At 43.6% G+C, this 27,781-nt stretch overlaps 1 long non-coding RNA gene across 2 annotated transcripts in view; it reads left to right on the forward strand.

Annotated features, from left to right (window-relative positions):
• LOC145714869 (uncharacterized) overlaps window positions 1-24,710 on the forward strand; it is a 43,900-nt gene extending 19,190 nt beyond the window's left edge. Inside the window, exons 1-3 of one of the 2 annotated variants that reach the window (XR_014137021.1) lie at window positions 3,528-3,620; window positions 11,472-11,646; window positions 24,570-24,710. This is a non-coding gene — a long non-coding RNA (uncharacterized LOC145714869). Of the gene's footprint in view, window positions 1-3,527; window positions 3,621-11,471; window positions 11,647-24,569 lie in introns of those variants that run through there. The other variant, XR_014137020.1, reaches the window with a different exon arrangement.
• The last annotated feature ends 3,071 nt before the right edge of the window (window positions 24,711-27,781 follow it).

Genomic DNA, 27,781 nt, shown 5'->3' on the forward strand with positions numbered 1-27,781 from the left:
AAACACTGGTTTCTGAGGGCAAATAGGGCTTCACAGATACCCATTTGTATCTCACAGAAATACCAACCTTTGGGCTGCCACGAGGCTGGGTTCCAGTTAGGAGGAGACAAATCCAGCAGAGATATTTAATAGGATTGTGGGAGCAGGGGTGAGCTGTGGTGGTCACGACCAATGAGTCCCGCACTCACCGTTGAGGTGGAAAGCAATAGGTAGAAGGGACTCCCTTTCCCATCTCACTGTGATAGGCAGATAAAAGCAAAATACGCCCAATGTTGCGTTACATGCAGCCAGTCACTGCGCATAATTGTGGCGGAGATTGGCTGCTTGGCCCTACAGTATCGCCTGGTCTCCTGTTCCTTGTCACTGTCTAGAATTCCCATCACATCTCCACCTTTACGAGAATTAACCATGGGGTTAATTCTCGTCAGTGGGCTTTGGGCAAGACCAGTGGGTGCCATTGGCAAGCTACGTTCATCCTGTCTGATGGCAAAGCCCCAATGGCCAGGGTCACCTCTACCTGCCTTGCACAGGTAAAGCCCCCTTTTAGTCTTTGAAAGAGCACCTGTTTCTCCCCAGTGTGGGCAATAACCCCTGGTGTAGACTATGAGGTTAGCAAGAAATGGATTCTTGTTGGGGGAAGCCATTGTGACTGTGGTCGTCTCTACCGCAGGCGCCCTCTCGTGACAACTAACAACAGGCAGACTGAGATCCATGACTCAACACTATGGGCGAACCACTTTCACAGGGAAAGTCAGCGTATTCATTGTTTTAAAAACACTGAAAGACCTCTAGCGTCTCAGCTGTTGAGTGCAACGCAGTGGAGACCCTCTGTCCGAAGCATAGGAGGACCATTATTTTACGAGTCTTTACACTGCCAAGCCATCATTCGTTTCAGGGTGGAGAAAGCCATGCTTTCCACCATAACATGACTGGGCTCTTGGCCCGTCCACAGGAACATCAAACCCCTCTGCCAGTTGCTTTATGTTGAAGTTTAAAACCTCTTCCTTTTTCTCTGCATTCGGCATTTCCTCTTGCACGCCTCCCAGGCAAGAAAACCATCAGAAAGGTTAAATGAATATGAAGGTGACGGTTTCATACGATAGAATAATTTCGTTTAATGAAAAGAAACTCCATGTAGCTTGTTGCCTTGGGCTGCAGAGATGGGTACTCAGTAAAAGGTCAACTTGATATTTTTTATTGTTTAGATTACTTTTTCTTCCCATCCCTCCAAACACTTGGTGCTTGGCTAAATGAAAATAAAAGACAGATAAGCTCACGGCTCGACATTATTGTCCTCTGCATACAAAGTTCCACATTCCAGATGGGTTTTTTTTCTTTTTTTTTTTTAATGTTTATTTGTTTATTTTGAGAGAGAGTGTGTAAACAGAGGAGGGGCAGAGAGAGAGAGAATCCCAAGCAGGCTCAGAGCTGTCTGCACAGAGCACCATACGGGGCCCAAACTCACGAACTGTGAGATCATGACCTGAGCCGAAGTCAAGAGTCGGTGGCTTAACTGACTGAGCCACCCAGGCGCCCCAAGGGGATTTTTTTCCCCCGTAAAGAAAGCCTTACCCTTGTGAAATAATGCATCGTTGCTGTGCTCGCATTAAGGAAACTTCTTGAAGAAACTTCTCTGTGTTGTATGGTAAACCTGCCTGTGGGTTGGTTCCCTCTTTTCAAACCTGGCGAAGTGCAAAGACGACCCAAGAGACACCTGCCTGATTGGGACTTTGCCAGTGTGAGAACATAGCTATACAACGTCCCTCCCAATGAAACACCTTCCTTGGAGGATACGTCTTTGTTCAGTACTTGGGGTTTAAAGGAAGCCAAAGGAAAGGCAGAAATCAGAAACAGACGCGAGCATCTGACCCAAGACGCGAGCTGACCCAAGAACATACAAGAGGAAGAATTCGTTGCTCGTTTTCCCACCTTCAGGCAACAATATCTGATGATTTTTGAACACGAGAAGCCAACATGGTATATGTATTGCTCAGGCTGGCGGGAATATCGATGGCGGGCCGGGTCATGTCCCACAATCAGTTAATGGTGCGGATCTCAAGTTTTCCTGCATCGCGGGTGGCTTCTCTGTTTCTGAGGTCTCAGAACGCCTCCGTGCCTGCATTTCACTCTGCGGTACAGTTATCGGCACAGTGGCCTGATCCTTCGTGGAATTATTGTGCTAAAACGAACCCGCCGTACATCCATTGATAAGAACTGTCCGGAACGGGCAGACCCGGACACAGAAAGCAGAGTCATGGTCTCCAGGGGCTGCGGGAGGTGGGGAAATACAGAGCATCTGGTTAGCACGCACCGTGTTTCCTCTGGAGCTGGATAAAAACGTCCTGGGACCAGACCGTGGTGACATGGCACACTCTGGTGAGCACATTCAGTGTGCCGCTGAGTTGCACACTTTGACCCGTTAATTTTACGTGAATTGTGCTTCAATGAAACAAGCATGCACTTGCGTGTCATTAGCTCTGAGCAGCCAGTGGGTACAGGCCAGACTCAACGCTCCTCAATGTACCATGAAGGGGCCCAACACCTCGTACCTGTGCAAGCTCTCCACGAGCCAAGTTGGTCCCAGGGCACACCTGAAACATAGGGAGATTCATGATGGCGGCCAGGAAAAGGGGAGCTTCTCCCATGCACAGGAAGGGGGTCGGGGGGGAGGCTGGGGCTGTTCCTACCTGCATTGCAGGGAGACCGCTGTCTCAGGGCAGGAGTTACAGGCTGTGACATGCAAAAGACACAGCACGCTATGGGTCACAGTTTGGGAGAGCCACGTAACCACCTGTGGGACACCAAATTTCACAAAACGTTTCCCTGGGAAGCTCATACATTTGCTGAGCCTTGAAGGGTGGGTGCGAGTTCTCAGGGGGAGACAAATGGGGGAAGGGGGACCTTTCCGTCTGGTGAACGGGAGACAGCAGCAAACTGCAGGTGCCAGATCCCCTGGTGCCACTGAGCTCCCTCTGCCATTAAAACAGATGAGCCGGGCAGGGTGCTCATCACACACGGTGTGCATGTGCTTTGATAGACATGCTTGTTTGATAGAGCTCTTTGCTTTAGGGGCCCTGGGTGTCCAGTCCCTCCTTCTTTTACATGCATCGTGCTTGGTCAAGGTGCCTGTGCCGTTTCCACTGACATGTTGACCCTTAATTTTCCGTACGTGCCTATGGGATCCAAGGGTGCGTTTTGCATAATGTTGACTGGGGAAAGCCCCCACTCTCACAGGCCTCTGCTGTTTGGGGGTTCAGTGCCACGTTCCTCTGCTTCATCGGGTCTGTCTCGGGAGAGATCACGGACGTGGCTGGGAGCCAGGCTCCAAAGCAATCTTAAGGCAGGGACGGGAGACCTCTGTTGCCTGTCAGTTCAGATCCAGTATCTTCCCACTTTGGGAAATGTGCCTGGGAACTTTGCAGGGAACGTATTTTTTCGAATGTAAACTCAGAGACATTCTCCCAGGCCATCTGTTTAAAAGGACTGATGCATTTTATATTACCAAGCGGAATGCTTACCTAAGTGTCAAATGTGCTCGACAGTCAGAAGCCCTTGCTACTTTATCCTAACTGTGGTGACGATCTGGAAAGGAGTCTTGGTCACTGACCCAACAGCCAACGGTAGGTACCATGTGGTCTCAAAAGAGACAGATGTTTGCGAACCCCACGATCACATGCCAATCGTGTACTCATCCTGGCAAACGGCCAAACGGGAAGGCATCCATTTCCAGCTTCTCATGAGTTAACTAAGCGCTATGTTCACACGTAGACCTTGGTGAAGGCGCTAATGAAAAATCATCGTGTCTGTGATGACAAGAGCAATGAATCTGGTGAATTAGAAAGCTGCGTTGGACAGCCACTGGCAAAACAGTACATATTGGAAGGACCTGTTCCTGAATGTCTCACGTTTCACGTCATAAAGAACAGCCTTTCTATTCACAGCAGAGGTGGGACAGACTCTGTACGATGTTGCATACATCTTTACAAATGTGTGGAGTTTTGAAACATTCTCCAATTCCCACACCACTTTGCCATACAATATTTTTTATTAACTGTATGTGAAATGTCTAATAGATACCATACATTGTGCTAGTCACTGTGGATATGAAAACATTTTTTTTAACGTTTATTCATTTTTGAGACAGAGAGACAGAGCATGAATGGGGGAGGGTCGGAGAGAGGGAGACACAGAATCAGAAGCAGGCTCCAGGCTCTGAGCTGTCAGCACAGAGCCCGATGCGGGGCTCGAACTCACGGACTGCGAGATCGTGACTTGAGCTGAAGTCGGACACTCAACCGACTGAGCCACCCAGGCGCCCCTGAAAACATTTTTTAATGCGTATTTATTTTTGCAAGACAGAGAGACAGAGCTTCAGTGGGGGAAGAGCAGAGAGAGAGGGAAATGCAGAATCGGAAGCAGGCTCCAGGCCGTCAGCACAGAGCCCCATGTGGGGCTCGAACCCACGAACCGTGAGACCATGACCTGAGCCGAAGTCAGATGCTTAACTGACTGAGCCACCCAGGTGCCCCTGAAAACATTTTTTTATATAAAAGGACACCTGCGTTCAAGGCATTTCCTGGTCCTGTCTTTGCCTCCATGCTTTCAATCATTTCTCCTTCAAAATATTAGCATCCTCAGACTAACCCTACACTCTATGTCAACTAACTTGGATTTAAATAAAATCTTGGAAGGGAAAAAATTCAGAACACGAGGAGACAGGTTCCAAGTCCAACATCCTGGACAAGGCAGAACTATGGAGATGGTAAACAGATTGATCGGGGGTCTCCAGGGACGGGGGGACAGCAGATGGACAGACAGAACAGATGCGTATCATACATCCGTCAAACCCACAGAAGGCACAGCAAGCGTGAATCCTGATGTAAACTAGGACTTGGGGTATTCTAAGCTGTCGGTGTAGGTTCATCCCTGTTTAAAAAAAGCACCGCGTGGTGAGAAAAGTTGGTAACGGGGGACGCCGTGGGCATGTGGGGCAGAAGGAGGAACATAGCAGCTCTCCGTACCTCCCTTGCAATTTTTGCAGTGAACCCAATCCTTAAGATTTTTTTCCTTAAGATTTTACTTTTTTATTTTATTTATTTTTTATTTTGAGAGAGAGAGCACCAGTGTGAGCAGGGGAGAGGGGCAGAGGGAGGAGAAAGAGAATTGTAAGCAGGATCCACACTCAGCACAGAGCCCCACGCTGAGCCCAAATCAAGAGTCAGATGCTCAATCAGCTGAGTCGCCCGTGTACCCCCAAAACCCTGGTTTACAAAAAAAAAACTTAAGTCTTAGGCACACGCACACATACACAAGAGGAAGGTTTCAGTTTTCAGAAATTTGGAATACTGTTATCTGCCAATTCTTATCTCCACTTGAGAAGGAGAGAGAGAGAGAGAGAGAGAGAGAGAGAGAGAGTTGTTCTGTCCTGTACCTGCTGTGAAGATGATTCAGCCTTGGAATCGGCTCTTGGTCAGAAAGTTCCGGATCCTCCCCGGCTAGTTAGCGTTAACTTGAACTTCAGTCCTGGTGGGCAGCACATTTACACATGTGCCTCAGAAGAGCCCTTGACTCATCCTGACCATCTCTCTCCTCAATGAATTCAGAAGAGCGGTCTCAAATAATAACATATCATGGTAGCCATTCAGCTGTCTAAGGCACATCCTGATACTATACCTGCTTTTGGTTTTGTTCTGTTTTGTTTTGTTTTACAACGAAGACCATTAAATCTTAGAAAACCGTGAAACGGCTTGCCCTGGGGATCAAAGAGTCTGCAGGTTGACAGTAACGTCTTCCTACTTCCCCCTACGCGGGACCCTCCGTGCAAACCCACCTGCTGGTGACGTTCACTTTCCCCAGGTAGATGTTCGTGAGCTCAAAGACCATCCTGGTTAAAAGCCTGAGAGCCATGCCCTGGAGACACCAGAGTGCTTCTCAAAGCTTGACTAGGACCTATGTTCTCAACATATTTCAGACCGTTAATTAGTAAGGTGGGTACGAAAGAGGTTTCTACATGACGTTAGAGAAATCTTTGTGCCACAGCAAATTATGCACACGCACTGAGCCCAGCAGGGAAAGTAGTATTTATTCCATTTACACATAGGCGAATGGATACTTCCAGGAAGAGATCCACCAAATGGCACCGTGTCTCACGCTGTAGTGACCAAAATCGCCAGCCTTACCGACCTTCAGTGGACTCACAGTTGTGTTCTGATAACAGCCCTCGAAGCTGGGATGCCTACAGGTCAACACTAACTCCTTTCACATTGAAATAAGCTGATTACCATTTATATTTGAACAGTTTAGAGCAATTTGGGCCCATTTAAGAAAAATGTTTGCGCAAAACTGGAATTTAAATTTGTTGGAAGATTGGTGTTGATTCAGACACAAGCCACAGAGCTTCAGGTCACAAAGCCCAAAACACATCCCATGCAGATGAGGTCCGGGTGACAAAATATCATCCTGTTTCCCACCACGGCCGCCTCCCACCTCTAGAACTCCCTGTGAAAAACCCCCATTGACACGTTTATTTTCCAATCTCCCGGCTGAGATGAAAATGATTTCCCACCACAAATTGCCTGCCACAGCAAAAATGGATGGCTTTTCAGGCAAACACGTTAACGTTCCCACCTGAAGATCTGCTTCTAAAAGGTTATATTTTTCCTCTTCACTTTAAAGATTAAAATATCCAATTGAGCAGAGTGGGTTTGAATTATGCAGCGACGGGGAGTGTGGAAATACGTTCCCTGTAAACAGTCTCTGAGGTCTCCTACCTTCTGCCACCTTTCGGGGGGACGATGCCAGCCTTTTCCTCCACGCGACCCAGCCAGGAAGCATTCCTCTGTACCTTCCGAGTCAGGCTGGAGCCCACGTTAAAATTTAATTCTAATGAATACTGACAGAAATGGAGAATTACTTCGGAATGTGATTCCAAGTCTTAATTGTCCATTCATTAGCGTGTTTTGTTTTTGTTTTGATTTCACTGGATTTTGGCACATTCGCAAAACTCTTACTAGTTGAGGAATGTATAACACCCTCCACAAAGCCTAATGATAAGCCTAATGATATTTCTCTCCGAAATTTGTCTTTATGTCTAAAATTCCCTTTTTTATAAATCATATCGGATTAGAGTCGACCCTAATGAAGGCATCTTAACTTCATTATTAAATGAAGACCTTATTTCCAAATAAAATTGAATTCACGAGGACTGGGGGTAAGGATGTTAGGATTTCACATATCTTTTTTGGGGGAAACATAATTCAACCCACACCACGACCCCAAAATTAGCATATGTTGTAATATGCCCTCCATTAATTATCCTTCCATTATTATGGACAAGGTCCATATATATATATATATATATATATATATATATATATATATGGAATATGTTTTAGGGGCTCTTGGGTGGCTCATTCAGTTGAACGTCTGGCTCTTGATTTTGGCTCAGGTCATGATCTCACGGTTCATGATTTGGAGCCCCATATGGGCTCTGCATTCACAGCATGGACCCTGCTTGGGATTCTCTCTCTCTCTGCCCTTCCAGCCCTCTCAAAACAAACATCTAAAAACTGTCAAGAACATAAACTTATTAATATTTGTTCATTGTAGGTGGGTTTTTTTTTGTGGGTTTGCATTTGGGGTAATTTTGAGATTTAACCGAAGAAATCCATAAACAGTGTGAACAGCGGTGGTTTAGAAACAAGATCATAATATGAAATGCTAAGAGATTTACCTGGCGATTTATCCCATCTGTGGCTTGGATTCCTCACTAGACCGTGGAGTGCTTCCTCATACAAATGTCGGTAGAACACGAGGGGCCTATATAGTCTTCAATTCAAAGTCTATCAGAAGCCTACCCTGCGTGTTTCCACCTCTGCAATCTCCTGTCACCCCCTGCCTTCTGCTTCTGGTAACGGCCGGGTCTTGGAGAAGTCAAATTTCTGCCCTGTTTGTATGCCTTTCAAACTTCAGATGCATCTGTAATCCACACCTGTAAATGAGTGGGGGGATTGCCTATGTTCTTAGACACATGATGTACATCTTTAATATGCCTTCCTTTCCTGCTATTTAAAGACTTCGTTTTTTTTTTTTTTTTTTAATTTTTTTTTAACGTTTTTATTTTTGAGACAGAGAGAGACAGAGCATGAATGGGGGAGGGTCAGAGAGAGGGAGACATAGAATCCGAAACAGGCTCTAGGCTCTGAGCGGTCAGCACAGAGCCTGACGCGGGGCTCGAACTCACGGACCACGAGATCATGACCTGAGCCGAAGTCGGCCGCTTAACTGACTGAGCCACCCAGGAGCCCCAAGACTTTGTTTTTTAAGCATACATTTAAATTAAAACCACGGTGAGAAATGGTAACTTTGGGCAAATAAAACTCGCATGTGCTTGTTCACTACACCCAATCCAAATGATATCACCGTCGGTTCTCGGCCTCACCATAACGAAGGCACGACATTCTTGAGTTCTTCTTTTGCAGGAGTGAGCGCTGTGCTCTCACGGAGCATCTACTCAGGAGGTTGTCAGACAGCCTCTTAAACTGCATTTACTATAATACACTTTCCAGAGGCATTGGAGATGCCAGCGCCTTTGACGGCTTGCATGGCTAAACCAAGTCTATGCAGTTATGGACCAGCTCCAAGAAAGCGTCAAAGATAAATGACTCCCGTAAAGCCCACTGTCACATCGGCCGTCCTGGCTGAAAACCAATGTGCTGTAAAATTGGACCTCTCTGTATCCTCACTTCCCAACAGGGTGTGCTAATGGTCTGTCTCTCTTGCATGTAAAGAGCAACGTGGATCATTAAATAGCCAAGTCAGAAGAGAACCACTCACAGCTCAAAAGCTGTTACCCACACAAGCAATATTACTTCTCGGTATATTTTCTGGACCGTTCACATTATTGTTCTCTCTTCTGTTAACAGGGTTCACCCGTTGCAATGCTGGGTGTTGGTTCCAAGAGCTTATCTGTCTCCTTTCCTTCCAGGAGAGACACCGTGCCATATGGTTAGACTCTGTGCATCACGGACTGAAGTCAGATGTGTCACGATAGGGAAACTGGCCTCCACACACCTTGCCCCCAAATGATTCTATCTCAGCCTCCACCTGTGAAACACCACACGGTGATGTGCAGAAACGCTCAGAACAACCATTCCACGACGTGTCAACCCAAATGCAAGGCCAATACCCACATTCAAACCAGCTGTTTGTTTTAAAATAATACCATAAAACAGTGCTGAATTCCAGGGGGTCAAAGTGGTGTTCAGTACACCTCCAAAACTCTGCTTAGGCTTTTACCATCTTGTATTTTCATCCCAGGACTTTCTGCAAATACACAAGCCAGTCCGTACTGTACCTTGCACACACATCTTGTTTTTACGATGATGTTAATACATTCTGCACATCATCACGCACACTGCTTTGGTCACAAACACCTGTGTGCCTTGGAGACGTTCCCAGCAGCACATAAGTCAGCCTCACGTTGTTATCCTACCTCTGTGCCGTGCAATAACGCACTTCCTGGAGGAGGTAAATCCGTTCTATTGACCAGATCACACCGCACACGTGAGTTCTCCTATGTCCAACTGCCTGTAGCCAAATCTTTCCTCAATAACTCCCAGGCATTATAAACCCAGTGGGTTCAAGCCATAAGGTTGTCCTGCTCTTTTCCTTTTCAGTTAAGATCAAGGCCATCTAGACCCCACTAAGAGGCTTCGGGACGACTTGTGACTCATTGAAATCGGTTCTTTTTTCATGCCGTGTTATTTACCAAAAGGTGTGGTTGGTTACCCTCTCTGTGTGCTTTCCCGCAAAAAATATATGCTGAGGTCCCAACCCCAGGGCTTCAGAATGTGACCTTATTTGGAAATTGGGTCATTGCAGGTGGAATCTAGGATAAGGTCATACCAGAATAGGGTGGCCCCTAACCCCATATGACCAGTGCTCTTATGAGAAGGGGGAAGCAGGACACCTTGATTGTGGTACTTTGTTATGGCCCGGCCCTGGGAAATCAGCTCACCCTTAAAACCCACTTATATCTGCCCCTCTTCCCCCTCTCTGGCAATGCCAAATCTCATAGCTTTTGGCTCCTCACCAAGGCCACGGCACAACCTTCCAGACACCAATTCATGCCACCAATAAATATCATGTCCTGGAGTATAGATCAGTGTGCATTTCCCCCGCTTGAATCATTTATGCGATTGCACGTTTACCAGTGAGATTACATCTACGGTCTTATCTATCATGCATTGATTGATGGATATTTGATTGATGGATTGATTGGGAAAACATCCACTGAGGGCTTCCTAGATACCAGGAGTTGATACGGGAACCAGCCCCCAAGTTCATTGCTCTCTCCTCTCTGGAAATCTCCCTGAATCTCACTGTGGAATATCAACTCTTACTTTGCTGCTGCCTCCTTGACATTCTCAATCTCCAAAACTTATGTGAAGTCACAGGTCCTCTTTGCTCGGGGACAGAAAAAGGCTCTCGTGCTATCTCATTACTCTTCAGAGCTACCATGAGGGAGTCCTGTCTCATTTTATTTATTTATTATTTTTTTAATGTGTATTTATTTTTGAGACAGGGAGAGACAGAGAATGAGCAGGGGAGGGGCAGAGAGACAACGAGACACAGAATCTGAAGCAGGCCCTAGCTTCCGAGCTGTCAGCACAAAGCCTGACGCGGGGCTCAACCTCACAAACCATGAGATCATGACCCGAGCCGAAGCCGGACGCTTAACCGACTGAACCACCCAGGTGCCCCATGGTGTCTCATTTTAGATATTGTTTTTTGTTTTTTGTTTTTTGTTTAATGCGTGAAGCAGAAATTTAGACACAATTAAGAGCCAGGGAACAGTGACACAAGAATATTTGTAACTGTGGTTTATGCTCCTAAACCCCTTCATGCAGTACGGTCAACACACCTGGACAGTGCAGGTCCCTGACCTGGGGCCCCTACTGCCGAGGGTCTCCTGTATCACAGACACAAGTCAACCAATAAACACACAGAGTTAATAAGGGACACATTGGACACCCTGTCATGCAAGATCTAGGTCTCACCTCTGGCAGAGACTAAATGCAGCCTGAACTATCTGTTCCCACAACTAACACCTTTCATGTCCCCAGAAACTTCCCCAAGAATTGACCTATGTTCCTGAACTCGAAGGTGACTTATGCTAATGGCCCCAAGGTCTGTGGGTTACAGCCTTGCTCTTGCTAAGGCAGACGCTGCTTTGAGGCGTGGACAGATTTGAGTTGCAGAATTGCTTCTGTGAGTGAAAAAATGCATTAATTTCTCAAACACTTCCTCCCAGAGCGACTACAGAATGAGCGTGTGCAAGCCATGGCTAGGAACGGCTTTTCCACCGGTAGATGGCTGCACCACAAAAGGCTGTATAAACACCCACGTAATATCCTCGATTTTACCTCCTAGGCTGAAGCTGACAATATTTACTCTCTGGCTCTTTACAGAAAAAGCTTGCCAAGTCCCGATGCAGAAGATTGTTGAGTAAAAAACATCATTCCCCAGCACCGCCAAGCATGCGCTAATCTCTTCTCTGCGTCTTCCAAATTGTGGCTACAGATGTTGTCCCTGATTCATGGGGTGTTCACGAAAGCTGGCAAGGCCACCGACAAATGTGTTACAGTAAGCATAGAACAATATTTCAAAAAGTCATGCATGTGTAGTTCCATATGTATTACATGGAAAATATGTATATGCACGCAGTGCTAGACATATATAGCGATCTCAATATTTAAACATTTATATTTCATATCAAAGGTTTGATACATATGTGCATATACGTATTTGCATGTTATAGGTATTTATATATGCATAATGGTGCTGTATGTGTGTGCATGATGATATGTGTTTGCATATGTACATAATGGTGTGTATATCTATATGCATAGTGATATAGTGATATAACACGTATTTGTATATGCATAATGCTGTGCATATGTATTTGCATAACAATATATGCATAAGGATACATGCATATATGCATAATACATATATGTATCACACTATATAATGGTTTTTTAATATTGTTTACTAGTATATATACTATATAAAGTATATGTTGTATATACGTAATATATAACCTATATGTTATAATATATACACATAATATATATTATTATTCCTTATTTTAGCCACCAGGAGAAGGTTAAATGGTAGATGAAATTTCATTTTGAAAACATAGATTGAAACTCACAAATTTACTTAAATAATTCAAGTTATAAGATTTAATATGTAGGAACTAGAATTTGTGTTATATCTTTTCCTTTTAATAGATTTTAGTATACTTTAGGGAAAAAAGCAACTTCAGAAAATATGAAACATATCTTAATAATTTGATATTTTCTATGTATTTTAATGTTATAACGTTTTCACACAATTACATTTCATTGTTTAATCCTTTAGAACAGGGTCAAATGAGGAAAGTTTAATTGCCGGGAATCAGCACATAAAAGCTAAAAGTCAATAGCTATACAATTCCAGTGTCTTTTAATTCACTACATTCGAATTTTAAAGGCATTCATTACTTTTTAATGTATCCTGAAGCAAGATGAGACACATAAAACAGTGTCCAATATAAGACCAAGAAATAAATTTATACATCTCTTTGTAAACCCAAACACTGAAGCACTTTTCTGGGAAATACGCTCGTTTCTTAGTGGGGTGTGATTTTCAAAATAAACTTTTTCATGGCCCTTTTTCTGAATAAAACTTCCCAGGCAGGTCAAGGGACACTTGGGAAATCGCACCTCCTAATAAGGCCACTCGCTGTGGGCGATCCCGCTTTTATCTGTGAAGAAATGTCTTCATATGCACGCAGCATGTAGACCATTGTATTCCCCAGAGATAATTTCAACAACTTACAATGTGGGGGAGGCAAGGCATGGAATGTTCTCCTACATCCTGCCGTCTTTCTCTTGGGCCTAAGGAATTATGCAAACTTAGAACTTCTATCCTAGGATAAATCAAACCCCAGCTCCTGCCACCCCAAAGAGGAGAACTTTGAGCTGCCCTCCGTGTCCTTCACTTCAGGTACAAGTTGGGACTTAGGTCACCTTCCTCCTAATCAGACGTTGGTCATGGGCCTTGGACATTCATGACACGTGGTCACTGATGGCTCATAGGAATGGGCTTTGTGTGACACGAACGAGATCTCACCAACTAGAAAGCTAATGAGGGCGGCATTTGATTATCACCGAATGCAATTTTGACTTTGAAAAAACCTAAAATATTCGTTTTTTTTTTCAATGTCCCCTTCAATTAAAAATGTTTTCCTCTGTAGTGGTGATGCTTACATAGCTTTGTGAATGGAGGACCTAATACCGCTAAATTGTACATTTTAGAAAATGTTAGAAGATAAACAGACAAGTAAATATTTTAATCATTAATACCATCAATAATGCCATTACAAAGGATTTTCATAATTATAATTTCATATTTCACAATTTCCATATTACATAAGCATTTTCTAATATAGAGGAGATAGTATAAAATAGATATTTTGATTAATTAATACTTGAATTAAATGATCAAGTCGCTAAAATAATACAATTAAAGTACTATTAATGGTCAAGAAAGTATTAAAATTAATTTCAGATGAAATGATTGATATCATTCAATAAGTAATAAATGGGGTGCCCGGGTGGCTCAGTCAGTTAAGCATCTGACTCGACCCCAGCTCAGCTCATAATCTCGTGGCTTCATGGGTCTGAGTCCCGCATCAGGCTCTGTGCAGACAGTACAAAGCCCACTTGGGATTCTCTCTCTCTCTCCTTCTGTCTCTGCCCCTCACCCACTCACACTGCTTCTGTCTCTCTCTCTCAAAAAAAAAAAGAAAACTTAAATAAGTATAAATAAATGATATTACATAATTAAAATGAATTATACTGATTGAAATATTATTGAGTATTTAAATTAATTCAGACACGTATTCCTGCCTTTTCGGTCACTCGGTACAAAGAAAAACAGTGCAAAGAAAAGCAGTACAAAGAAAAGCAGTGAATGTAGTCGAGAGATCTCTAAATAACCAAATAGACATTTTCCCTACTGAGTGAAAAGCTCCCTCCAGTGACAGTTTTGTATGTTTTTTATGAAAAGTAAACAGGACGTCCCCGAGAGCCTCTGGACCTTGCTGCACTGGTGTAATTCTGTACCCCGTGTGTTCAGAGCACCCGACCTGTCTGGTGTCTCTTCGTAAGTGCCGGCTATGATCTGTCAGGAACAGATATTTGGGGGAGTTTCCTAATATGGGAGGAAACCACAAGGAGGCATCTAAGGGATATCCAATGTCTGTCCCGCAGACAGTGGCTTATGTTGTAGGAGGGACAGAAGAGAGATACAGAAATATATTCTATTTTTTCTTTTTTTTTCTTTTTTTATTCTTTTATTTTATTAAAAAAAAATTTTAATGTTTATTTATTTTTGAGAGACAGAGACACAGCATAAGCAGGGGAGGGGCAGAGAGAGAGAGAGACAGACACAGAATCCAAAGCAGGCTCCAGGCTCCGAGCTGTCAGCCCAGAGTCCGACACGGGGCTCGAACCCACAAGCTGTGACATCATGAGCTGAACTGAAGTCGGACGCTTAACCGACTGAGCCATCCAGGCCCCCCTTATTTTTTTCCTTTAAAAAATTTTTTTTAGTATCTATTCATTTTTTAATTTATATCCAAGATCGTTAGCACACAGTGGTACAATTTCAGGAGTAGATTCCAATGATTCATCCCCTACGTATAACACCCGGGGCTCATCCCAGCAAGTAGAAATGTATTTCAAACCACAGTAACCAGTGGTGTTTGTGGGCATGCCCATTAGCGTCCCATATTATCTCATTTAAATTCTCTGCAGGCTCCGAGGGGAGGGGGAATGTGATCCCAAAATGCTCAGCCATGAAGAGACAGAGCTGAGATGGGGAATCCCGCCCTCCCCTGTCCCTTCCGTAGACCTTATTGTGGAAGTCACATCCAAGGTGAGGGAGCTGTGGAGAGCTGGTACAATCTACACAGAAGGCATATGGAAAACACACATCTGAGGATCCCAGGTGAACTCACCTGTCCAGCGGACACACAAGGGGGACACCCGTAGGAGGCTCTGTTCCCCTTACAACACACATCCACTCTCTTTTTTATTTCTTTTTGTTTTAGTTTTTACTTAAATTCCAGTTAGTTAACACAACACATCAGTCGTTGTTCCAGGTTTTCAATGTACTGATTCCCTTTTTTGTTTTTAGTGTATTCAATAGGACTGAAATATTACTTTGAGTAAAATTTTCAATATTTTTAAAAAGATGGGTTGTCTACTCTAAACTCAAGAAAGCCTGCATACAACTGCTACTCCCTGAGATGTTTTCAAAGCTCCTGGTAATTTAAAGAACACAGTAATTCTGTAATTTGGGACCTGGTAGAAACACTGGACAGCTCACGGCAAGATTTCTAGTAATTGTGCACAGGTAATAAAACACTGTGTAAATTGCCCCCCGCCATGTCCCCAGTTCATCTTTACGGTGATAAAGAAAACATAGTTAAGAGCAGAGCCTTGAATTTTACCGTCCTGGCTCAAACTCTGCCCCTTCCCCTTACTAGCTGGGTTGGAGAATCCCAAGCAGGTTCCATGGTGTTAGAGCAGAGTCCGACGCAGGGCTCGAACTCACGAACCCTGAGACCATGACCTCAGCCAAAATCAAGAAGCAGATGCTTAATGGAGTGAGCCACCCAAGCACACCGTGTATCCATTTTTCATGATGTCCTCTCCTTTAGCTTAAAGTGACTCTCAACTGACGGACCTCAGGCTCTAGAGCCATGTCCGTATAACGTCATCTCCCACCGCCCAAATCAACACCTACAATGTTCCAAAGGGGTCACCACTCATCCTGTCTCCCAGGGTATCCTGGCCGGAACCTGTTCATCAACTGACCGATGGCACTTGCACGGTGATCCCCCACCCCGTCCCATCTCATGGACAACTGGTCGCATTTACCTCCTTTGCAGTGCCCCTTGCTGTTCATGCAAACCCTACATCCTTGAAGCTTCCCCATCATCATGGGCTTAAACCCCCTGTTCCCTCCCTGTGGGTCTCGGGGCGTTTCGATGTCGACACTGTACTTACACGTTCATTTTTACTCCTGACATATCAGTTCTAGCAATTTCTTTCTCTGGCCCAGAACCAAAGTGTTGCTTGCCCTGAATAAAGATCTCATAACTCCGTTACCTATGAAAGCCAGCATCGTAGACACAGGACTCACTCTGCAGCCCATCGATTCATGCTATTATTTACTGACTTTTTCTAGAAAAGCTCAGATTCAATAGGCAGCTGGAAAAGGGCCGTGTTTACAGGAAGAGGCTGAGTGCTGTGATGCCAACCCCATTCTCTGCATCCCTGTGCACCAGGCAGGGTCTGCTTTCCAGGGACATGTTCCCTATGCTGAGCAAGATTAGGGAATCAGGGTATGCTGCAGACTGCAGGCGAGAAAATGTGCCCCAGATTCCAGGGCTCCACGCAGATCTGAAAGTGGGGGTCAGGTGTACCCATATAACACTGTGTGCTCCCCAAGATCCCTCTCAGGAAGGAAGCCGGGTGTCCCAAGGCTGCTGGAGATCCTGTCTGTGTCCTCCCCGCCTTGTCCCCAGCCCTGCCCATCAGTCTGCTTGAAAGACCATCTTTCCCAAAAGGTCCATTTAGTTTTCTTGCATTGGTTCCAAACTCATTGAATTTGGAATATATATTTTTTAATTTTTTAATGTTTATTTTTGAGAGAGAGACAGAGTATGAGTGGGGAGGGAGCAGAGAGAGAGAGGGAGACACAGAATCCCAAGCAGGTTCCAAGCTCTGAGCTGTCAGCACAGAGCCCGACGTGGGGCTTGAACTCATGAGCCGTGAGATCATGACCTGAGCCAAGGTTGGACAAACACTTAACTGACTGAGCCACCCAGGCACCCCTAGAATCTATTTTTTATTGCTTTTTTTCTACTTTTCCCAATTTCTTTATGAAGGGAAGGAAAAATAAGATAAAAACAGAGAGGGAGGCAAACCATAAGAGACTCTTAAATATGGGAAACGAACTGAGGGTTCCTGAAGGGGAGGGGGGATGGGCTAGATGGGTGATGGGCATTAAGGAGGGCACTTCTTGGGGTCTTTCGAGGTGCCTGGGTCGGTCATTCGGTTAAGCGTCCGACTTCGGCTCAGGTCACGATCTCATGGTTCATGAGTTCAAACCCCATGTTGGACTCTGTGCTGACAGCTCAGAGCCTAGAGCCTGCTTCCGATTCTGTGCCTCTCTCTCTCTGCCCCTTCCCTGCTCTCGCTCTCTCTCTCTCTCTCTCTCTCTCTCTCACACACACACACACACACACACACACACACCTCTTAGAAATGTAGTCTTTGCCCCATACACAGATCATGGTGTTAATACATAGCTCGGTTGTGTATGATGGAAAGTTAACCATATGTTTACGTTGATAAAGCTGGTCCCGTCTTCCAAGACTTCCGTATCGTGTAAAACCTACCCTAATTGTGGATTCTCGCCAGGGAATATGATTTTGATCCATAAAATGTTGACTTGGCTATCTTGTTTCTATGCCCGCTTCCCAATGAGCTTGCCTATGCAATTAGTTCATGAAGAAAGTGCCTACGAAAACATCGCCAAGCAGGGCAATAACCTGATCCAATTTGTAGTCATTAACTGTCCGGGAATACGGAATACTCCAACCTCCTGGGCTCTCTGAGGCTCTTGCGAAGCCATTTCCAGATAGAATCCATCAATCGTAGCAATTCGATGATATCTAAAACCTCATTTTAAATGACAACCACGTAATAAGAAAGATGATGGTCACAGGAAACGATAATGGATGCAACATACTGACAAAGTATGAAATCCGTGTGGATTCCCGGAATTTGATACAGATAGTTGTGCCTGATAGAGTGGAGGCCGGAAGAATTATTTTGTAACAATCTGACTGTGAATTTTACTTAAAAATTTTTCTTAATGTTTATTTACTTTTGAGATAGAGGCATGAGGTGGAGAGGGGCAGAGAGAGAGAGGGAGACACAGAATCCGAAGCAGGCTCCGGGCTCTTAACTGTCAGCACAGATCCCGACATGGGGCTCGACCTCATGAACCTGAGATCATGACCCAAGCCGAAGTCGGATGCTCAACCGACTGAGCCACCCAGGTGGCCCTGAGTTCTTGTTTTAATGGCAAGAATCTTTATTACAGAGTGAGTACATTGATTACATTTACCAGAAATTCTCTGCAAAACCTTCGGGATAGTCGTGTGGGACCAAAGTCTGGGATCTGGTTGTCCGTTCCACGATTTTTTGCAAACGTCTAACCTTATCATTTCTATTTATGCCCTTTTGTCTTCACCCGCTGACCTGGGCCTCTGGGAGGTTAATTGCAGATTCTGAAGTCTCTCCCTGGAGAGGATCAGGACGCAGAGCGAAACTGAACAGGCAACTTTCCATATATGTTGCAATTCCGAAAATAGGATGACGCAAAGGTCAAATTGTTCCCATTCCCAGGTGAAAAAATATGTTAGTGTAACACCTTTGGAAGAGCGAACTAGATATCTTATGTTTCAACATAAAAGCACCTTGAACCCCAAGTGGTAGCTTTAATGGACACATATCGAGCTAATGTTGCACTATATTTCACCCGTGGTAGATGGAATCAACACTTTCACCCCCCACCATTCAGCCCCTGGCCACCATGAATCTGATATCTGTGTCCGTGGGTTTGCCTGTTGGGGACACGATCACACATGAGACGTCCTCTGGGTACACAGCTCACACGAGCAGGGGAGGGGCAGAGAAACAAGGAGAGAATTCCAAGGAGGCTCTGAGCTGTCAGCACAGAACTGAGTCCGGGCTCGAACTCACGAACTGTGAGATCACGACCTGAGCCGAAATCAATAGCTAGGTGCTTACCCCCACCCACGTGCCGTGAATTTTATTTTTTTTTAATGGCCAGAAACAAATAAGACACATCCATTTCTCAAAAAAAAAAAAAAAAAAAAAAAAATCCATTCTTTTCCAGAAGAGAAAAACTGGAATCAGACACCCAGTTGCTGGGCACCTGGCTGGCTCCGTCCCTGGAGTGTGAGACTGTTGATCTTGGGGTTCTGAGTTCGAGTTCGACATTGAGGACTTAAAAAAAAAACCAAGCAACCCAGGGACTTGCATCACCTCAGGGGCCATGATAAAAAGCCATAAGCAGATGATTGCCATGTATCTGTCTCTTCTGGAAAAGAACGGCTTTTTTTTTTTTTTTGAGAAATGGATGTGTCTTATTTGTTTCTGGCCATTAAAAAAAATGAAATTCAGGGCACCTGGGTGGGGGAGACAGAATGAGTGGCGGGGAGGGGGCACGGAGAGAGGGAGAGAGAGAGAATCCCAAGGAGGCTCCACACTGTCAGCCCAAAGCCCAATGTGGGGCTTGAACTCCCAAACCTCGAGATCGTGACCTGAGCTGAAGTCAGACACTCAACCGACTGAGCCCCCCCAGGCGCCCCCCAGCCCATTCCTAATTTTCAACTCCGGTTGACTGACTTTGCATCCCTCCTGGCCACAGGGACAAACTGTTAAAAAGATCGACGATGGACTTTTGCCCACGTAGGAAACCCTGTGTTTCTCTTATGTTGAGAACATGTAATTTTCTTGCCTCATAATTGGTGGCACTTACTGATACATATTTTCTGAGATTGGTTAGGAATACGCTGAGATCCCGTTGCTTTAACAAGTATTTAACGAGTATTTCCCCTTTTCTGTCTTCATGGCTGCAACGGCAAGCTGATCACCCTTTATCTTTTTTGCTCTCTCTCTCTCTCTCTTTGTTTTTTTTTTTTTTTAGCCGTGTTCATATCAATTTACGCCGGAAGTCTGCCTTTGCGTCCCCCTTTCCAATTAAGAAATGTTTATCACAGGTTAAAGTTGAGGAGGATTTTCCATAGAGACACCCAGGTACTTTGACATCTCAATTCAGAAATTTGAAACTTAGCAGGGCGTCTGGGTGGCTCCCTTGGTTAAGCATCCGACTGTTGATTTCCGCTCGGCTGATGATCTCACGGTCTGTGAGTTCGAGCCCCGCGTCGGGCTCTGGGCTGACAGCTCGGAGCCCGGAGCCTGCTTCGGATTCTGGGTCTCCCTCTCTCTCTGCCCCTCCCCTGCTCTCTCTCTCTCTCAAATAATAAAAAATGTAAAAAATAATAAATATTTTAAATAAATAAATAAACAAAACAAAACAAGTTATAATATGTGACCTTGGAGCCTGCGTGGGATTCTGTGTCTCCCTCTCTCTCTGCTCCTCCCCTGCTCTATTTCTCTCTCTCCCTCTTTCTAAAAAATAAACATGCTTTAAAAAAATTAAAATGCCTCCTGAGGGATACCAGGCTTGCCCAGTGGGTAGAGCATGTGACTCTTGATTTCAGGGTCATGAGTTTGAGCCCCACTTTGGGTATAGGGATTACTTAAAAACAAAATCTCAAGGAAAAAAATGAAATAAAAATAAAATGCAAAAGAAAGAGAGAAAGAAGGAAAGAAAGAAGAAAAGAGAGAGTGTGAGACAGAGAGAGAAGGAATAGGAAAGAAATGCCTCTGGCTGCAAAAGTCTTTAGTTACTATAGAGGAACAATGAAAATAGCATGGTAATTATCAATATTTTACTTAATTATTCCTTCCAAAATGTGTTCTACCCTCTCAGGTATTGGACAGGATGGGAAATATAAATATTTTCCAAGTAAAGTACATTTCTTATCAATATTCAACTGAAAGAGTAAATCCTACACCATCATGTATAATGCACAAGCAGCTTTGTTAAATATTTAATAGGCTTGGAGCGCCTGGGTGGCTCAGTCGGTTGAGCATCTGCCTCTTGGTTTCGGCTCAGGCCATGATCTCATGGTTCATGGGGTCGAGCCCCGCGTCAGGCTCTGTGCTGACTGTGCGAAGCCTGCTTGGGATTCTCTCTCTTCTTCTCTCTGCCCCTCCCTGCCCCTCTCCGTGTCAAAATAAATAAATAAACATTGAAAAAAATATTTAATAGACTATCCAAGCAGGAATAATGACTACACTATATATACATATATATATTACATAGGTATTAAACATATACTCTGTATGTATATTATACAAATTATTCTGTACATACTACACATATTATATATAGTAGTGTATTCATATATAATAGTATAATATAAAATAATTACATAATATATGATATATACTATAACATAATTATTATCTATCACACTATTATACATGTGTGTATATTATATATACATATATATGATATATACATATCAGATACATATACTAAGAATTCTTTAAGCACTTGCTAAATGTCAAAATAGTAAAGTACTTTACTTTATATATACTGTATATATATATGTATATATATATATATACTGTATATACACTACATGTATATCACATATATATAGTAACAATTGTTTAAGCACTTGCTAAATGCCAAAATAGTACATAAAGTACTTTACTGTATATATACTGTATATATATATATATATATATATACTGTATATACACTACATGTATATCACATATATATAGTAACAATTCTTTAAGCACTTGCTAAATGTCAAAATAGTACATAAAGTACTTTATATATACTGTATATATATATATATATACTGTATATACACTACATGTATATCACATATATATAGTAACAATTCTTTAAGTACTTGCTAAATGTAAAGTACTGTACTTTATATACATTGTATATACACTCTATGTATCAGATACACATACTAACAATTGTTTATGCACTTGCTAAGTGTAAAAATAGCACATAAAGTATTGTAACATATAACACTGTATATACTGTATGTATGCTCTGTATATTCACTATACATATATATATATATATCTCAGATGTATACATAAACTAACAATTCTTTCAATCATTTGCTACATCAATGTCAGCCAGCCTCATTCTCCCAGTCTTCCTGTGGCAGTGATGTTTCTACGTCTGGTTTATAGAAAATATGCCATCTTTTAAAATATTCTTGACAGCTATCAGAGCTTTTTAGGAGAACACTTAAAAATCACAGAAATATTTCAGTGGTGTTCCGTCTTCTCTGTTCTCGTTAGTAACTGTGTAGAGAGAGGATCCATATATCCCATGGCAGACTTTAACCCCAAGGTCAGCCCAAGACCTCTGCAGATCTATGGAAAATGTCACGCTTTCAGGAGACCAACTGGGTTCAGAAAAGTTCAGCCATAGCTAAATAGAAACTATATGGCTCACTACAGTTTAAATTAGACACAGAAATGGGGCTGAAGTGTTTTCTGCACATCAGAGCTGTTTAAACCTCGCAAAGTATTTGCAGATCATGGATCTGATGAGGGATTTATGTCCAGAACATATAAAGAACTCTCACATCTCAGTAATAAAAACACATATAACCCCATTAAAAATGGGGGGGGGGGAGGAAAGCCACACAAAAGCCCTAGTATATGCAGAGTACAATCTATGCAAAACCTCTTTTATGTTTCTCTTTGCATCCCTTTTTAAATTTAATGCACAAACATGCAAGACCCTTTATTAGAGAAATTTTGCATACCGGTGAATATGGTCAAGGTTTGCCTCTCTAGGTGAAATATCAGGGGTTCAAGAATTGTACTGAGAAATAGAATAGTGTCTATTAGTTTCCTGGGGTGCCATGACTCAATACGATGGAGTACAAGCTTAAACAACCGACATTGGTTTCCCACGGTTTGGGAGCCTGGGAGTGTGAGACCCAGGAGGGGCGGAGGCTGGCTCTTCGTGAGGCCTCTCTCATTGGCGTGTAGAGGTCGTCTTGTCCCTGTGTCCTCACGTGGTCATCCCTGTGTGCGTGTCTGTGTCCTGATCTCCTCTTCTTGTAAGGACCCCAGTCTTACGGGATCAGGGGCCATCCTGATGACCTCATTTTACCTTAATCCCCTTTTAAAATGACCCCACCTCCAAATATAGACACATCCTGAGGTCTCAGAGGTTAGGACTGCCACACATGAATTTGGGGCAAGACTTGCCTCCATCCGCAATGTTCGAGTAGTCATATTCTGTCACTGGAGCTCCCGTCGGCACAAATTTTTAGAAATAAGAGATTGAGAGGCAGACGTGAACACATACACTATATATAACAAGTCTCCCGTTCAAGAAAACTACTCCATGTTTCTAAGAAAGGCTTCCTTGTAACTACAAACATCAGGCGTTTGTAATGTATCTCCATAAATCCTTCTTTCCCATCCTTCCGTGCCGACTCCTAGACTCTGGTTACATTCCCAACGACGTGGCGAATCAGGGTGTCTGAGACTTAGGTCAGAGAACGCACAATCGACATCATGTCAGTGCTCCCCATCCGTGCCGTGTAAATGCCCTCCTTGCACCGGCTCCGTAGGAAGAGGACCCTACAGGCATCCACACGCGCCCGTTCTCTACGGGGACGGTGTCCGGCTGGTGGTATTTGCTCCTGAGGCTCTGCAGGGAAACCCACCAGCATGTCTCCTCTGTGCCCAGACCAACAATCCCGTCCTTGAGTGGCATCCCCGGGAAAGCTGGTCTGTCCCCTAAGGGCCCGCTGCTTGTCACGACAGGTGTGATGCTGCAATTTCACGTTTCGTTACAGGCTTTTCTGCTGCAGATCTGAGCTCATCACCCACAGCCCCTACCTGTGGCTCACCCTGTGGACCCGCCTTCCCCTGTGTGCCATGTGGCTGCGATTTCAACTCTGACGGTCGGGGAATCCGGGCCTTGCACGTGCCTCCACTTAGAGCCACCTGACAGACATTTAAGTGGCTCAGACGAAGGACACTGAAAAAACATAGCGAGACGATGCTGTCTCGGGCTTTCAAAGGCGTTCGGGATGTGTGTTTTCCAAAAAAGGTCACTTGACAGATTAGGGAGAAAATGCAGTATTTAAGACAGAAAACTTGCCATTTCAGTGACTACTGCGCCTTGAAAAACAAACAGACCGACAAAGCTGGCCTCAAGTTTCCAACTTGTTACAGAAGAATGATAATAATAGCATAAAATGGAGAACTGAGGTATTTCAAATTAATTTAGATATTATTTAAGAATATATATATAAGAATATATATATATGTACATTTAGGAATGTAGATTTATATATGTATGTTATATATTCTATTATATAAATATTTATATAACCTATTATATACAGTTATATAGATTTATAGATTATATAAGTTATAAATTATATATAAAAAGATTTATAGATTATATAAATATATTTTTATATCTGTATTTACATAAATATGTACTTATATGAGATATATTGTACTACATGCTTATACATAATATATTATTATACTATATAGCTATACATAGCACATATTTATATATATATATAGTTCTCATGGCTTCTGAAATATATATGTATGTTTGAATAAAATGAGAACTTAACTCTTTAAGGAAAAACAATGCAAAATATAGCGCATTAAACTAAATATCTGAGGTCGAAATTCCCCTTTTATGAAATCATGCACTTAATATAAAGAGTACTTTTTTAAAAATGCTTATTTATTTTTGATCAGCACACAGCCCTCTTCGGATCCTGCGTTCGCCTCTCTCTCTGCGGCCGCGGGGCTCGAACTCAAGAACCGCGAGATCATGACCTGACTCACAGTCAGATGCTTAACGGAGCGAGCCACCCAGGCACCCCAAGGAGGGCTTTCAACTACAACATAGTAATAAGGTCAATATTGGGGAAAACAAAGAAAACCAGAGTGTATTCCCTATATTTTAGTTTGCTTTCACAAACCTTATTCTGGGGCCAAAAGGCCAAAGAACCTGACACTCATGATTGCATCTGGCACAATTTTCTGTAAAGTTCTGGAATGTTCCTCCTCTGCTCTCTCAAGGGCGAAAACACAGATTTTACAACGCTGCTGACTTTCGAAGGAACACGAAAGCCAAGACTCGGCTTCTCCTGCCGTTCCGTGGAGGTGACGATAGGGAAGAATCCATAAACTTCTCCAACAGTAACATAAACGAGCGAGGCCAAGTAAATGAACCCATCAGAAGGATGCTCAGTGTTACACACTGCAGATTCTGGAAAACTCTGGGCCAGGAAAGTTACCATCATCCTCAGACACAGGTCTGAAAGATGCCAGGTCTATGCTATAGCCGTGTGGCTCGGAAATCAGTGCAGGTACCTTCCCAAAGCAATGTACTTACCTTCTAACTCTCCCTCTCTGGCCCATGGCATCACTTTCAACCAGGAAACAGGACAGCCCGTTCCCACATCCCTTTACAACAGTGTTATGGACTAAATTATGGTCTCCTGGTGGGGGAGAGAAGATACTTTAAAGACCTATTTTTAGGGGCGCCTGGGGGGATCAGTCGGTTAAGCGTCCAACTTCAGCTCAAGTCATGATATCGGGGTTCGTGGGTTCGGGGCCTGTGTCGGGCTCTGTGCTGATGGCTCAGAGCCCGGAGCCTGCTCTGGATTCTGTGTCTCCCCCTCTCTCTGCTCCTCCCTTGGTCGTATTCTGCCTCCCTCTGTCTCATAAATAAATAAACAAATAAATAAACGACCTATTTTTAAAGATGTATTTTTTGCCCTTTATTCTGTAAATGGATTGAGTCATATTCATATATTTTCTGATGATCAACCATTCTTGAATTCCTAGGATAGCCACAATTTGGTTATGATGGACAATTAAGAAAATAGCTACACCTCCAAAATGAACACCATGATTTTATCCAGCAACAGCACTCCTGCGAATGGACTCTGAGAAAACCAGTGGACCAGATTTAGAGTCCCCACGTACACATGCACTTGTTTTCGCCTTATTTTTAGCAAGATTTAAATAAAAGCAAAGAAGGGAAAGAAAGCCAGTTAAATGTGCCACAACAGGGAATAATTAACCAAATCATAGTGCAATCATCCAAGGAAATAAATAACATGAATTTAAATTTAAATGGATGCATCATGCATTCTGTATGCCCTCCACTATAGAATTCACTCCAGATAGTAATTTGGGATGATATTTGCCTTTGCATATATAATGTTTACATTCGTGAATAATTAAAAGTGTTATTAAAAATAGTGCAAATGAATTTTAGTGTATTTTAAAACCTCCCTTTCCCTTCTTCCCAGCCTTTAAAGATAATACGTACATAAATAATAAACGTGCTATTTGGAGCATTACTCCAATCGATGCAGACATAGAAGAAAGTGCTGTTGTCTGCTAGGTGAAGAAAAAGAAGGAACATCTAGTACCCGTTAAAAAGATGCAAATACAGGGGCACCTGGGTGGCTCAGTCGGTTAAGCATCTGACTTCAGCTCAGGTCATGATGTAGCAGTTCATGGGTTCAAGCCCTGCACTGGGCTCTCTGCTGACAGCTCAGAGCCTGAACCCGGCTTTGGATTCGGTGTCTCCCTCTCTCTCTGCCCCTCGCCTGCTCATGATCTGTCGCTTGGTCGAAAATAAGTAAACATTAAAAAATATAAAAAAAATTTTGAAAGATGCAAATATAACAAAATGTCAACAGCAGGCAAAGAACAGAAGGAAGGAAGGAAGAAAAATGAGAGGTTGTCATTCCCAGGTCGCCCCATATCTTTTGCCTTACAATTCTTGTGCATTATATCTATTCAGCCACATCAATGTTCTGCCTGAGCACAAACGTCCAAAGCTGATAATTTGTTTGACCTTTGTTTAAAAATAAATTGTTTGCCTATCACAAGATAACAGGGATATGCAGGAAAATAATGAGCCAGACCGTCATCTTGCCAAGGTAGAAAGAAATTGGATGACCAGTGAGCCTTGAGAGATCGGGATGCTTTTCCCGTGACATTCTTTTAGCTCATAACAAACTATTTAATGCTGTCTGCTCTCTGGGAAGAAAAAAAAAAAGACTTCAGTGCTTGTAAGACTTCAGTATCGCCTGAAATCTGGTTCACTGACTTTCTTAACTCCCTCACGTCCAGCATATGCCAAATCCACCAGCAACGTTGGGTTGCTTACAAAACTGAAATGCAGCCAGGATTGGGTTTTAAGGCAGCACCCTGTCTTAAATACAGCATTTGATGTCTTTGTCTCCTGAAACCCTACAAAGAACTCTGCCCAAGCGTACTTCTGACTACTTTCTTCTTTTTTTAAAAATTTTTTTAATGTTCATTTATTCTTGAGAAAGAGAGAGAGACAGAGACTGAGCAGGGGAGGGGTAGAGAGAGGGAGACACAGAACCCGAAGCAGGATCCAGGCTCCGAGCTGTCAGCACACCTTTGTAACAGCCTACAAGGCCGGTTCACACTTGGGGAAGGCTGTGCGATGCAGGCCCATTCCTGAGACACCCGTAGTGATTTCCACCTCCACGTCCGGCCCCTCACCTCTTCAGCACCCACACGGGCACATCTCCACCTGCACAGTCACCTTCCACCTAACCCTCACTGTCCATCCACCCCTTAACACATGTCCACACTCCAGCCCTGCCCTCCATGGATGTCCATACTCCATCAATCCCCTTAACACACATCTACGTTCCAGCCCTCCCCTACATGGATGTCCATACTCCATCCATCCCCTTAACACACATCTACACTCGAGTCCTGGCCTCCATGGAAGTCCATACTCCATCCATCGCCTTACACATCCACACTCCAGCCCTGCCCTCCGTGGATGTCCATACTCCATCCATCCGCTTAACACACGTCCACACTCCAGTCCTGCCCTCCGTGGATGTCCATACTCCATCCATCTCCTTAACACACGTCCACATTCCAGCCATGCCCTCCTCGGA

Source organism: Panthera onca, chromosome Y (assembly GCF_046562875.1).
Source record: "Panthera onca isolate mPanOnc1 chromosome Y, mPanOnc1 haplotype 2, whole genome shotgun sequence".
NCBI classification, from domain to species: Eukaryota; Metazoa; Chordata; class Mammalia; order Carnivora; family Felidae; genus Panthera; species Panthera onca.